Source organism: Protopterus annectens, chromosome 5.part0, assembly GCF_019279795.1.
Source record: "Protopterus annectens isolate FY-2018-M chromosome 5.part0, PAN1.0, whole genome shotgun sequence".
NCBI classification, from domain to species: Eukaryota; Metazoa; Chordata; order Ceratodontiformes; family Protopteridae; genus Protopterus; species Protopterus annectens.
In genome coordinates, this window is record NC_056735.1 from 1,689,752,254 (window position 1) to 1,689,767,011 (window position 14,758).

Below are 14,758 nucleotides of genomic sequence, written 5' to 3' on the forward strand. Positions count from 1 at the left end.
CAATAACTCATCAGTAATGAATGAAGAGAAACAACACAGATGGAACATTATGGTAAGACATTGCTTTTTTCAGAAAAAGAAGTTAAGGTTTCTCACCCATCGAGCAGGCCCTTCATTATCATATTTCCCTTTTGGATTCCATCTTCCGTGTTATCCATTGGGCTGTGTATGGATGTCTTAAAATTTTCTCCCAAACACCTTTATTAAACTTTTATATTGCAGACAATGAAGTAGATACGCCTACAATAACAGAAAATAAAACATGCCATAGCAAATATTTTTAATGTTTGCTGTTATCGTTTTAACAATTATCATTCTTATTCATTCCAACATTATATAAGTTGCTCAACTCCTGCCTTCCCTTAAACCTTAATCCTGGATGTGTTATTCCTACAGATTCTATTTATTTCTATGTAGTTTCCTCCTCCCTTTTCTAAAGATCCCACCTTCAGTTCTTTTGCCTCCTATACAATATTCAATATATCAATTACAGTTTTAGATTTTGATTACCATTTTTCATTAATTGTTTTTTTTTGACAGTCAATAGCTTTAAACATAGTAAGAAATTACTATGTGTAGGCTACTCATATCCTATATCCCAACTCAAAAGAATAATTTTCTTCGCTGCAACCATTTTTTTCTTCAAACATTTCTGGCATAGTACTCTGTAAAGTTGTTTAAATTTCTGCTAACTTTTTACACTCCAAAAAGACATGCTTCCATTTACTTCCATCTTCCTCATCACACCTGTAACATTTATCTGCGTGAGAAAAAAAAAATCATCTGAGATTTTCTTAGAGTATAAAATACAGCCTACATCATCTGGATCAGAAAATAACTTAATACTTTGCTTATGAGGTAGTAACAAAGGATCTCAAAAGACTTATGTTCTTTAATTTGTCTCTTAATGGATTCAGTAAATGTGTTTGAGGCTGTTCCTATGAAATACAAAGAGTGAGAAGGACAGGAAGACCTTGTCTGCCACTGGAATCCATTTTGCCACCCCTCAATGGTCATTTTCCAGGATTCAACATGGCAACAAGAAGGTATGGTTCTGATATTCTCAAGCTCCTTTCCAGGAATCACTGGGAGATTTTTCTTCCAGAGGCAGAGATTGTAACGGTGCTAATGGCAGACGCTGTCCTCATGGCAGGGGGGGGGGGTCTCATGAACCAGAGATCTCGAGATACCTTCTTCGACAGACCTAATCAGTGAATCCTGAAGGATTGCCTTGACTGCTTGATTCTGGAGGCAGTTGGGTGATGTCTCTCTCTACACCCAACAGGCTGGAAAGCCATCAGAAATTACTTGGGTGTTGAACATAATATCCAGAGGCTATGTCATTCCCTTTTTCCAAAATCCCTTTCCCACCAAGTCCCTCTTTGATGTTCTACCCAGTCAGAGGGAGGCTGCGGCATTAGAAATTTCAAAGCTGCTCACAAAAAGAGTCATCCAAACAGTCCCCCAAGACCAGTTCATATCAGGCATCTATTCCAGGTTCTTTTTAATTTCCAAGAAAATGGGGAACCTCATACCTATTCTGGATCTGACAAACCTGAACAAATCTGTTGCCAATTCAAAATTCTGAATGATCACAATTCAGTCCATTCTGCCTTTCCTGCAGGCGGATGACTGGATCTGCTCGGTAGACCTTCAGGATGCTATCACATTAAAATGAACAGGCACTCCAGAAGGTTTCTCTGATTTAGATTGGAAGCCAATCACTACAAGTTCAGAGTACTCCACTTTGGTCTCACCAAAGCCCCCTGGGTGTTCACCAAATGTATGGCAGTAGTAGCAGCTCACCTGAGACTGCAAGGATTCTGTGTGTTTCCCTATCTGGACAATTGGGTCCTCACTGCTCCCACCAGGCATAGACTCCTCCAAGCCAAAGATTACCTACTTCAGCTATCCTCAACCTTGGGCTGAAGAAATCTCATCTACAACCAGTACAGGTGATAGACTTCATCAGAGCCCATCTGGATACTACACATTGCTTATTTCTTCTTCCACCAGACAGGATCTCCACCATCAGACTCCATGTCAAACAGTTTCTAGACATTCCTATGCCTCCAGCTTGTCTTGTTCTAAGAACATTGGGCTCCATGGCTGCACACCATAACTCTTTCGTGTTTCACTGTTACAGTCATCACCTGTGGGTTATCCCTGCTGTGGTAGCCCTCGGCTTGCCGGAATACCAGAGTCAATTTTTTTTGCATCGCCTGTAGTCTGACGTCAGGTCGTCAGTGCCATAAAGCAAGGCAGCCGACGTCATTACATTGGTCTTTCTTGCCATCATTACATTAGTCTTTCTTGCCATCATTACATCAAGTCTTTCTTGTCGTGGGACCCATAGCAGAAGCAGTTCACACGAGTGCCAGTCAGTCACTACCAGAAGTTGAATTTCAGCTGAAAATGTCTAAAGTTAAGTACCCCGTTGGGGATCCTTTTTTCTTGCACTAACCAATGTCCGAAAAATTTAACAATTGTCTCGCCTGTGGAAAGCAGATCCCACACCGAGACTTTCATTCTTACTGCATCACTTGTTTAGGCCCAGACCACGATGTCCCCCGTTGGTTCTCTGCCCTCTATAATGCAAGAACCATTCGCCGTAGAGTTTTTTTTGTAGACTGTTATTTTCGTGTTCTGTCTTCATATTCCAATATGGCATTTGTCAGCCAATAATCTGTGGACATTCCAAAAAAACACAGAGATAAAGATAGAGACAGACCTCACATGGCTAAGCCTTCTGACGACGCTACCGCTAAGCAGGTCGTCAGTTCTCTGGAATTTAGTGAAGTGCTTTTGCGGCCCCTGATGTCTGATTCGATATCTACGCAGGCCTCTACTGAGACCTTTTCAGAGTCCGGTATGCCGCAGAAATCTTCTTTGTCTTCTGAGCCTCTGGCTGTTTCTGCCTCTGTTGGGTCCGGAGCCGTGACACAGGCACTGGCTTCCGAGGAGGCCTTTTGCAGTACCGAATCTAGGCAAAAAACAACGTCTTCTCATCTGACTACCATTTCTCACAGACCAATGGATTGTCTCAGGCCTAGAAGCCAGACCACTCCTAGGAAATCTGCTTATAGCCACCATCTTGCTACTGCTCCACCACCCCAAGCACAAATGCTAAAAATGGCGGAAGATCTCATCTCCCTTATCCAGGGTAGTCAGACCACAACTTTTAAATGGAAAAGGCACCTTTCTCCAGTAATTATGACAGAACAGGATTCTGAATAATCTTACTATTCAGTTTTTGAAGAGGAATAGCATCCCTTAACTGCTTATGAGGATTCAGATGCAAAGGAATCCATCCCTTCTGCCTCCCCTCTAGAAGACCTTTCCTTTGGGGAAACCCTTCACTCCCTCAGGAAACATTTCCAATGGAAATCTCAGGACTTTCCACAGTCTAAAAAAAGGCTTAGAGTTTCTGGACCTGCCCCAGCACAGACCCCTGGCCACCCCCCACTATTTTAGAAGTGGTGGATGATGTTTTCCATGAATCCAGCTTAGCCCCTGATGCCCTCCCTCCTGCTCCCAGTAAATCTGACAGGTACTACAGAGTACCGGATTCTCACAAATACCTGTACAGAAATCCTGCTGCAGACCCGGAGGTCATTGCACAGGGGCCTAAAGGAGCTAAGACTAGTTCTGCCAAGAATCCTCTTCCTTCTGACAAGGACTCCAGAGCTCTGGACAGATGGGGTAAAAAAGTATACACTTCTGCAACCTTAGCTGTCAGAGCACTCAGTTGTCAGTTCCATATGTTAAAATATCAACAACACACTTTGGAACTGTTAAAACAGAAGATTGCTACCTTTCCTGACTGTGCCAATTCAAAAGAGTTAGCAGATTTGCTGCACTCTGCTTGTCAAGTGGACAAACACTCATTTCAATGTGGATACTATGCCTTAGAAGCCTCTAGCAGGGCAGCAGTGACAGGATCTGTTATTAGGAGACATGCATGGCTGAAGGAACAACCTCTCCATAATCATGTCAAGTCTAAACTTATTGATGCACCCCTAGGTAAGGACCGCTAGTTTGGGGAAAAAGCAGAAGAGGTGCTTAAAAAGATGGGGGAGACAAAGCAAAATTTATGCAAACAGTAAAATATTTCTTTCAGGTTCAACCTCTCAGGTTCAGCAGGAACATTCCCTCTAATCACTGGGCCTTCTCTGCACCTAGCAGACAGGGCCAAGGTAAGTCCTGCAGGGGCAGACCATCCAGCCCCCTATCCCAGGACCAGCAGAAGCAAACAATGGACCACTTCTGTCTCTAAGGTAGGGAGCTCTAAGCCAACCTTCTATGGCTAACACTCACAATGACCCCCCCCCCCGCCCTCCCTTCACGCATCAAAAACTAGGAGGAAGGCTCTCCCTCTTCAAAGACTATTGGCTTTCTGTAACAAAGGACCAATGGGTCTTAAAGATCATTTTTCAGGGATACAAATTCTCTTTCAGCAAACTCCCAATTCCAAGAGGGTACCCAGACTTAACCTCCAAATCAGTGGGCAGAGGCATTGAAACAGGTCCAAACTCTCATGTCCCAGGGGCAGTAGAACCTGTCCCCTCAGATCAAACAGGCAAAGGCTTTTATTCCAGACTATTCATTGTTCCCAGAAAAGAGGGCACTTGGCGTCCCATCCTGGATCTCTCCATTCTGAACACCTCCCTGGTGGTCCCCATATTCAAAATGCTAACTTTGCCGCAGCTGCTGCCTATGCTAACATAAAATTCCTGGCTAGTGACCCTAGACATAAAAGATGCCAACCTGCACAACCCCATCAAGGGAATCGTGCAGGAAATTCCTGCACTTCAGAGCAGGCTCGCAATACTTTCGGTGCCCTGCACTGCCCTTTGGCTTATCTACTGCATCCAGAGTATTCACCAAATGCTTGGCCCCGGCCATAGCATTCTGCAGACAGGGAAGAATACAGATATACCCTTACCTGGACGACTGCCTCATTCAGGCAGAGTGCAAAGAAAATCTGCTCCAGGACCTTCTCTTTTTCAAATCACTCCTAACTTCCCTAGGGTTCACCATCAACAAGAAGAAATCAAAGCAAAACCCCACCAGGAAGATCATTTTCTTGGGAGCTGTGCTAGAAGCAGTATCCCAAATGGCTTTCCTATCCCCAGAAAAACCAGAGCTTCCTGCCTCTCTACTTTACCCAGCTGGCTTCCAGAAGTCACCTCACTATGAGGAAGTTCCTGCAAGCCCTGGGATACATGGCACCTTGCATCCTTCTCATTCCTGTGGCCAGGCTTCACATGAGAAAACTTCAGTGGTATCTAATGAACCTTTGGTGTCAGCACTCTGTCCCTAGAGACCTCTCTCCCACTGATCCCATGTATAAGGGCCAATTTTCTCTGGTGGGCAGAGGTCTGTGCCAGGAACAATGGTCTTCCCTTCATCCTCCGTCCTACCGGCCAGACCATCACCAACGCCTTGGACATTGCTTGGGAGCTCACCTAGCAGGCAGGTACACCCAAGGTCTTTGGGATCCCTAGCAACTTCACTTGCACATCAGTCAGAAAGAAATGATGGCAGTACAAAGAGCTCTGACATCTTTCAAGCCCCGTCTCAGCCCAGGGATTCTCTTCATAAAAACAGACAACACCACAGTAATGTGGTACATCAACAAACAGGAGGGGACCCAACCTTTACCCCCTGTACAGGTTAGCCATGAGCCTCTGGCTTACAGCCACCTCCATGGGTCTACACCTAATTGCCCAATACATACCAGGGGTCAGTAACACCCTGGCAGACCACCTAAGTAGAAACTTACTGGACCCCCATGAATGGCAGCTCCACAGGGAAATCTTTCTGCAAATCACTCAGCTGTGGGGGACTCTGGAAGTGGATCTCTTTGCCTCACACCTCAACCACCAGCTGCAAAAGTTCGGTACCAGGACTATCACCTCCTAGCGTAGAAGGTGGATGCCTTGACCTTCCCCTGGAACTCGCTCTTTGCGTACGTGTTCCTTACTTGGACACTTATTATCAAGGTACTGATCAAAATAAGGGAGGAGAGACCAAAGGCCATCCTCATTGCTCCAGATTGGTCCAAGCAGCATTGGTACCCCTTACTGCGCAGCCTGACCTTACAGCCCCCCAAGCAGCTTCCCCTAATCTCAGACCTCTTGACTCAGGTGAGGGAGAAGATACTGCACCCAGACCTATGGACTGTCCATCTTTCAGCATGGCTTATACCTTAAAAGTTAACGGAGTCCCTGTTAAGCAAACTGGTCCTAGACATCATCACAGAGGCCAGAAGGCCCGTCCAGCACCAGAAAATCATATGCAGGGAAATGGAAAAGATTCTGCTCCTGGAGCCAGTCCAAAGGGGCCAGTACCTCCCATCCTTCCATCCCTCTTATCTTGGATTACCTAGCTGAGTTATTCAATAGTGACCTCTCTTTCTTCTCTATTAAAATCCATGCCTCAGCCATTTCTGCCCATTACGATGCAGACCCACTCCTCTTCTCTCATCCCTTGATTAAGCAATTCCTCGGAGGGGCTTCTCATATCAGACCTTCCCAGAAGGCCTCCCATGCCACCCTGGGACCTGAATTATGATCTAGAAAAACTAACCTTACCTTCTTTCGAACCTGCTGCTTTTACAGAATTGAAATACCTCTCCTGGAAGACTGCCTTCCTACTAGCTATCACCTCAGCCAGAAGGTTATCAGAACTTCAGGCTCTCATGGCTGTTGAGCCCTTCATCATTTTTCATGCAGAGAGGGTCTCCTTAAGAACTAACCCCTCCTTTATGCCCAAGGTGGTATCTGATGTGATCCTCAACCAGGCCATACACCTACCCACCTTCTTTCCCAACCCTCAAAACAAGGGGGAAAGAATTCTACATTCGCTAGACATGCACAGACAACTCGGATACTATCTGGACCATACTAAACCATTCAGAAAAACAGACCAACTACTTGTCAGCTTTGCCCCTGGAGCAGAGGGGAAGCCCATTTCCAAACGGATATCACACTGTATTCATTTCTGATACAGGCTACATGGGAACCACCACCCCCAAGTCTATCCGTACCCTTTCCACTAGGGCAGCCTCCACTTCCACAGCCTTCCTCAGAGGAGTCCCCACCAGGGTTATCTTGGAAGCTGCCACCTGGACCTCTGTCCATACCTTTACAAAGCATTACCACCTACCTCTTTTTTTCTATGACTAGGGCAGGGGTTGCCACTGCAGTTCTGCAGGACCTGCTGACCCATGCCTAGGACTCTAACCTATCCTTCCACCCCTCTCCTCAGCTTTGGGAATCCTTCCATAGGAGATGACTGCAACAGTCAAACATGAAGAACACAGTACAGTTGTGTTCACTTACCATAAATGTAGATGTTCAAGTATATTCACTGCTGCAGTCCTGGTTTCCATTCCTCCATCCCCCATATAGAATCTTCCCCTCAGAGGACTTAAGCTTCCCACGGTAGCTTTTAGCCACTCGGACCACTTTTCCTTATTTCCTTGTGCTTCTGACGGGTTAGGGCAAGAAAAACTGATGTAATGATGTCTGCTGCCTTGCTTTATAGCACTGACGACCTGACATCAGACTACAGGCGACCTCAGCCGACAAAAAAAACATTGACTCTGGTATTCAGGCCGGTCGAGGGCTACCACAGCAGGGATAACTCACAGGTGATGACTGCAACAGTGAATACACTCGAACGTCTACATTTATGGTAAGTGTACACAACTGTACTTTCCTATAGCTCGCCTCCTCATGAGAGTTCTTTAATGGACTCTAGCAGTTCAGTGGTCCCTCCTTTCTTATCCGCTAATCCATCTGATCATACTATCTTGAATATGCAAGGAATCCCTTCTCTGGTGACTTCGATTGCAGGTTCTAGAACAAGGTTGTCCCTTTATCCTTCCTGCCCCAAAGGCCATGGTGACCATGGATGCCTCCCAGCTCGGGTGGCAGGGAACTTTTTGGGTCACAATTCAAGGCACCTGGTCCCTTTTACAGACCAATTTGCATGTAAACATTGTAGAGATGAGAGCAGTGCTCCTAGTCTTGCAAACCCTTCATACCGCTCTTCCTTCACGGACCATTGCAGTTCAGACAGACATGTCCGTTGTTTGATACATCAACAAAAAGGGAGGAACTAGTTCTTATCCCTTGTGTCGAGACACCATGGGGTTGTGACAATTGGCAATCTCCTCCATCCTGCTTCTAGTAGCAACACACATTCCAGGGAAGTCAACCATTCTTGCAGACAGGGAAGTCGACCATTCTTGCAGACAGGCACAGCAGGGCCATTTTGATGCCTCACAAGTGGTCTCTGAATCCTTCAGTAGCAAACATGATCATCTAGAAATGGGGTCAGCCTTGCTGAGATCTTTTCATGTCTCCTTCCAGCAACAAATGCAGCTAGTTTTTTGCCCTGATCCCTCCCCAGGGACAGTCACCAAGAGATGCTCTAGTCTGTGCTTGGCCTCCTGGTCTGCTTTATGCTTACACCCCTCTTCCTCTCATTCCCAAGTTTCTTCAAAAAGTTCAGAGGTTGAAGAGCAAAGCTATCCTCATTGCTCCTTTTTGGCCTCAAAGTGTGATTTCCTTTCCTTTCCTTTGGTCTCACCTAGTGCATCCACCATGGACTCAGAATCTCACTTTGGACCTTCTCTCCCATCCCTTGGGACGTCCTCACCCAGATCTACCCAACCTAAAGTTGACCACTTGGTTGCTCCAGTTCCATTGATGGCTAGAAATCCTGGGCTTTTTTCCCCAATTATGGAGATTTTAGTAGCAGCACATAAGCCTTCCACCAGGAAAAGTATACAACAGCAAGTGGAAGAGATTTTCTATTTGAGCCCACCAAAACCAACTGGATCCTTTTACAGTTGCTGTTTCTGCTGTGGTAGATTTTTTAACGTCCATCTCCAACATCTGTATTTCACCTGTAGAAACATTTTGTGTATTCATATGGGATATTAAAGTAGCGATAAAGGCACTTCCATGCAGAGATTCTAAATTTTCTAGATTTGGTGGCATTTCTTGGAGCAGTAATAGCATGAGCTCATTCCTCCTCATTTATTTGCTGTCCAAGTTTTCATTCCAACTATCCTTTATTTTTTTTTTTACTGTTCTAAGTATATCAACTAGTGCTCTATATGCCATAGTTAATTTTTTTTTTCTTTGTCGCATTCTGAGACCTAGCCTCCATCAACAGTTCAATTAATGGAGGCTTGCTGTCTTGTGTTGAGATGTTTTGCTTGATCTTCCTCGTCTCAGACACCAGACCTATATAGTTTGTACAGTCTCAGGCAGCAAGATTAAATTCCTTTTGACTTGTTCTCCATTCTTTAAATTTTGCCTTTCTCCATTGTTTGCCAGTATCTAGGTGTTTTATTTTTCCTTATGTACTGCACTGATATATTTTCCTTTAGCTTATAGCCTTTTGGTAACAATCAACTTTGCCATAGTCTGAGGTTTTAAATTCAATATTTGTTACTTTTCCAATGTAATCCAAATTTCCACCGACCGTAATGGTATTTCTTGTGATTTCCAGAGTATCCCATACCTGCTGATCCTGCATACCCTCAACCAAATCCCTCAGTATCTGCTTCCATATGGTTCTAAAGTATAATTCCAAATCAGGCATATCCAACCAAGCCCCCTCTATTTATTGGTAGTGTTAACTTGTCCCATTACAATCCCTCCTTTTTACTCTTCCAGAAAAAAAAAACATTGATTTCCTTATTTAACTTCTTCCATATTTACTCTTCTAGTTTATTTTGATATACTCACTGATATATTACATCAGTGGGAATACAAATATTTTGTCTAATTTTTTGGATGGTCTTCTGTAATCATCATCTTCCATTTTTTCAGATTAGCTATAGTTTTAAATGTCATTTCCTCCCACATCTCTTTGGCAGATTGCTGTATGTCCTGTGCCACCAATTCTCCTAGATATTTTATCTTTTGCCCCCACATGAAAGGGTAACTTTGCACCATGTCGCATGTGGGCACATACTTTCATACAGTAGTTTTTGTTTCGTCACATTTACCTATCCTGCAACTTCACCAAAGACTTTTTCAGCATCCAAGGTTACTATCATAAGCCTTTATTCTTTATTGCATCCTCTTGTGTTACTAATGTCTTTTAAACATTATCAAATGTTTGCCTACCCGCTATAAATCCACATTTGTCTAACCCAATTATGCGTCAGAATGTTGGCTACCCTTCTAACCATTATTGCCATAAATATTTTATAGCTATGATTTAAAGTAGATGTAGTCTGTATACCTCTGGATTCATAGAATCCTTACCTTCGTATTAAACATTTTTGCCTTATTTTAACTACTTAATCTGGGCATGTTTCCTAATCTCAGTGAGGATACTGTCCTAACCTGTTTTATGTTTCTTGAATTTATGCTGCATTCCATCAATGGTAATCTCTTTCAATAGGAACTTTTGTCTATCTCAGATATTTTTGGAAGATTTAAAGTTTCCAGGTAAACTCTCATTTTTTCTATTTTTATTCTCTACATGGTTATCTTCCTCATATAAACTCTGAAAGTATGTTTTCATAATTAACCTCATTCCCTTGGGTTCCCTTTTTGTCCTACCTGATTGTGAGTCCCACAGCCGAAGGGTAATGCATTCTTACTCTCCGTGGAAGTAATTTACTCTGTAGAGGACTAGTTGCAAAATAATATAGCCCTAATTTCTGTGATCTAAACTTGTTCATATTATTAATGCTTTAACAAAGATCCCTTGGCTTTTTGTAACTGTTCCTCCCTATATACTGTCTCGGATATCCCCTCTCTTCTGTGTAACTGCTTAGTTGGTTCCAAAGCATTTAAGTATTTACAGCAGCTGTTTAGCCAAATTTCCTCTGCGAGTTTTAGACTTCTCCCTAACCCTGTCTTTGTTGTATCCCATTTTTCCACTTCCTGTACCATGTTCATATCTACTTGTTCAAATTATTTGTGTAGTTGATTGTCTGCCCAGTTGAAAAACTCATTTTGTCGTAGCAAGTAAGTAGGAAACTGCCAGTGTTTCTTACAAGATATTCTTTCATCACTTTTTAACTTCCACTAAAATATATGCATGGTCTGTGAGTGATATGGGGTGGATAGATCTCGACTGTATAAGATAGAAGTACTTTCTAGTTATGTAGTGTCTGTCTAGTCTCACTTATGTCTTAAATCTGTGACTGTAAAATGTATATTCTGTCTGTCCCTGGTTTGATTTCAGTGTGTCCACTAATCTAAAAACGTTCATATATATCACTTGAGATACTTCCTTTCCACTGGAATCTGTAAGCTTATTGGCCCTCCTGAGATATCCTCTGTGGCTCCTGTCATATTCTGGTCTTCGGCAGTTATTGTTATCCCCTGTTGAAATGGCATTGCTTGTCACATCATTTATTTATTCACCTGAATTTTAACTTTCTAAGGTAAGTATGTGTATCTACATTACTTTACCCTCCCAGGTACCCTTTAGCATTGCATATTTTCCACTGTCATCACCTACTATATATTCCGTATTTATAATCACTGAACTTGTTAGTATCCAGACCCGCCTCCTTTTTCCTTCCAAGCTTGAACATAACCCTCTCATCCTAGCTTTTTTTTTCAGTTTATCATGCTTTATTTCAGCTAAATGACTTTCCTGCAGCATTGCAACGTGTGCATCGCATTTTTTCTTTATATCAAAGAATATTGCCTGCTTTACTTTTGCTTGCCAGCAAATGATGACATTCCATGAAATGATTCTCATTCAGATTAACTGTACCACATGTTCACTCTTACATCTTATTGCCATCATAACCAACTTGTCGTACCTTTTATCATTTGCTATTCCATGCAAATCAGAACATGTGATTATTACTTATTTATATTGCCTTCTGCGTTTTGATTGGCTGACTATATTATTTGCACTCAAAAAAAAAAAAAAAAAAAAAAAAACAACTCCCTTTTTCAAAGCTTGAAAACTACATACAAACTGTTCCTATTCAGTCCATCTACCAATAATCAAGCTACTGCTCTAAAGCAACCACAGATTGTAATATAGCTTTCATTCATTACTTTTTTTGTATCCTTATTTATTGTACTGAAATACAGACCATTGTGTGCATCTTTTCCATCCCTTTTAGTACATTTGCCTAGATGACTAGAGGAGGAGGAGAAAACAAAATAGACATTTCTACTACTGCTAACATTAATAACCCCTTGTACTTTCAGTAGTTTTCCAGTATTTTTTGGAAACCGGCCTTTTATATGCCTGTTATTGGTTCCCATTCCTCAAAACAGATTCATTGCAATTTTTACAGGCATAAGTGCTTAGCTCAGACCTCTTTAATTTGTTTATCGGAAAAATCTGACTTGGAATGAAGCAAATTTTCAGCGGAAGCCCGGAGAGAAACACTCCGGATGCATGTCTTTGTAATGTGGTAGGAAACCGGAGCACCCGGAGGAAACCCACACAAACGCAGGGAGGACATACAGACTCCGCACAGAAGACACCCCAGCTGAGAATTGCATCAGAGAACCTCTCGCTGTGGAGCAACAACACAACCACTGCACCATCCAATGTAAGACATTCCCTTTTAATAACAAATCACTTTGCCCCAGCACCTAGTGCAGACACTACCATCCCCTACATGTAACAGGGGATCCACTGTAATAGTTTTAATTAAAACAGGAAGAGCAAAGAAAAACGGGTGATGTCTTTTCTTATTCTTTTACTGCCTTCTATAGATTTATGTTAGCTTATTAGTCATAAAATATTTTAATATGTATTAGGTATGTACAAACCAACAATACATCCAGTCAACCACAAACGGTAGCCACCGGCTTCACAATAAGGGTATATCCTGAGTAAAGTTGCAAATGCCAAAACAACCAAACGAACTGGTATAAACCAAATGCCAACTCAATGAAAGTTCATAACATCAAAAATTTATTCCACGAAGACAAGAACAGCAACCTGGGATTGAGCGCGCTTTCTTCTGTAATCAGACTTCATCAGAATCCAACTAGATGGCTGTCACATGTCATTAAATACTAAATTCACTCCCAAATGTGTTCAATTAATTAATTCAATTAATCAATCAAATATCCAAATGTTAAATATTAATACATTTGTGCTCAAAACTTCTATATTAATAAAATAAAATATATTAAAACATTTTTAATATAAAAAATATTTAAAACCAAAAACTTTTTAACCTCTTGCATATTGCACTAATGGCTTTTTTAAAAAGTATTTAAAATTGTTTACAAAATATTTACCAAATATTAGTACCTAACGAACAATGATGTATGCAGGCAAATAAATACTCTATGTAACCACTCTATACTGACATGTCTCATAGTTAATGATGTATAACAAATAAATAAATTAATGCTATAATACTATATCTTGTAAGTGTCATCTAAACCACTATAAATAGGTATGCGTAAATATTTGATTATATAATTATGGCAGTATACTTGATAATATATTAAAATATACTTAAATAAAGTATGGTATATAATACATGGTATATAATACATATAATATAAAAATCAATTAATCATTGTTACTACAACACATTAAATTTACTTATAGGTATACCGTAATAATAAATATAATAAATTCTGCAACCTGATATTACTTAATGTATATGTATATATATAAATAAATAAATAAATACGTGTAAAAAACAATAACAAAGCAGTTAAAAAACACAAAAATTTGTATATGTATGGTATTATATATTAATGAACCAGTTTAGGGTCGTTAGCCAATAGTTTTAAGGCCGGTTTAATGGAAAGGTGGTCATTCAGTCCATTTGGACCACAGGCATCAAGTCTAAGTTGCCACATTAGTTCTTTAAATTCTAAATGAGACTCCCAGTCACCACCTCTATCCCACATCTTTACCTCTTCCAAAACCTAATGTTGGTGTTAACGCAAGTCATGCAGTGCCTATACAATGTATTATTCTCGTTACACTTATTGATGTCCCTAGTGTGTTCATAAATACGTTGTTTAAGTTTACGTTCGGTCTTACCTATATAGTATTTGTCACAGATCAAAGGGCTAAATAAACCACCCCTTTTGTTTGGCATGTAAAATAGCCTCTACTTTTTAAATTTACATTTAATTTTTTCAATACAAGTTTCTTACTATCCAAAATAAATGTACATTGACCACATCTTCCACACTTGTGGGTCCCCACCTTCCGTTGTGTTCCTCCCCTACACTGATTTATCTTTCTCTCAAATAATTCCTTGAAATTTGTGTTTCTCCGGAAACCAAATCTTAGTGTTTCTTGAAAAACTGTACAATCAATATGAATTTTATGAATACATCCAGTCAGTCCTTTGCCTTCCATCTAAGGCTAGTGTCCCTGCCTTAGTTGCCTGTCAGTTTGATTCCGTATGTCTGTTGTCAAAAATGTCACTGTACACTGTGTGGTAGTAAAAATCTGGAAATTTGACACATTACTACAAGTTAGTGAAACGGGGGAAAAAGCCATATTTTTCTTATGGTTGACAATACCAAGGTTATTCAGAATCTATTGCGTCCAGTCCCAGTTCTTCTGTACTGCATCTTGATCCCTCTTCCTGTACTTTCTTGGTGTACTCCTGCATGTTTTATTTTAGCTGTCATTTTACACTGGAAAAGAGGAAATGGTGGCGCCAGCATCTTCTCTTTAATCTTGCATCCTTGCTGTTTCCCCTGCTTTATCTGGTTGAGTATTGGCATCTTCAGCCCCCTTGTTAGGTTCTGAATTGTTT

The 14,758-nt window shown here is 41.4% G+C and overlaps 1 protein-coding gene across 1 annotated transcript in view; it reads left to right on the plus strand.

Moving 5' to 3' along the window:
* The window catches only part of GDAP2 (ganglioside induced differentiation associated protein 2), an 835,060-nt gene that overhangs the window by 244,991 nt on the left and 575,311 nt on the right, over window positions 1–14,758 (plus strand). The gene's annotated exons all lie outside the window — the stretch shown is intronic.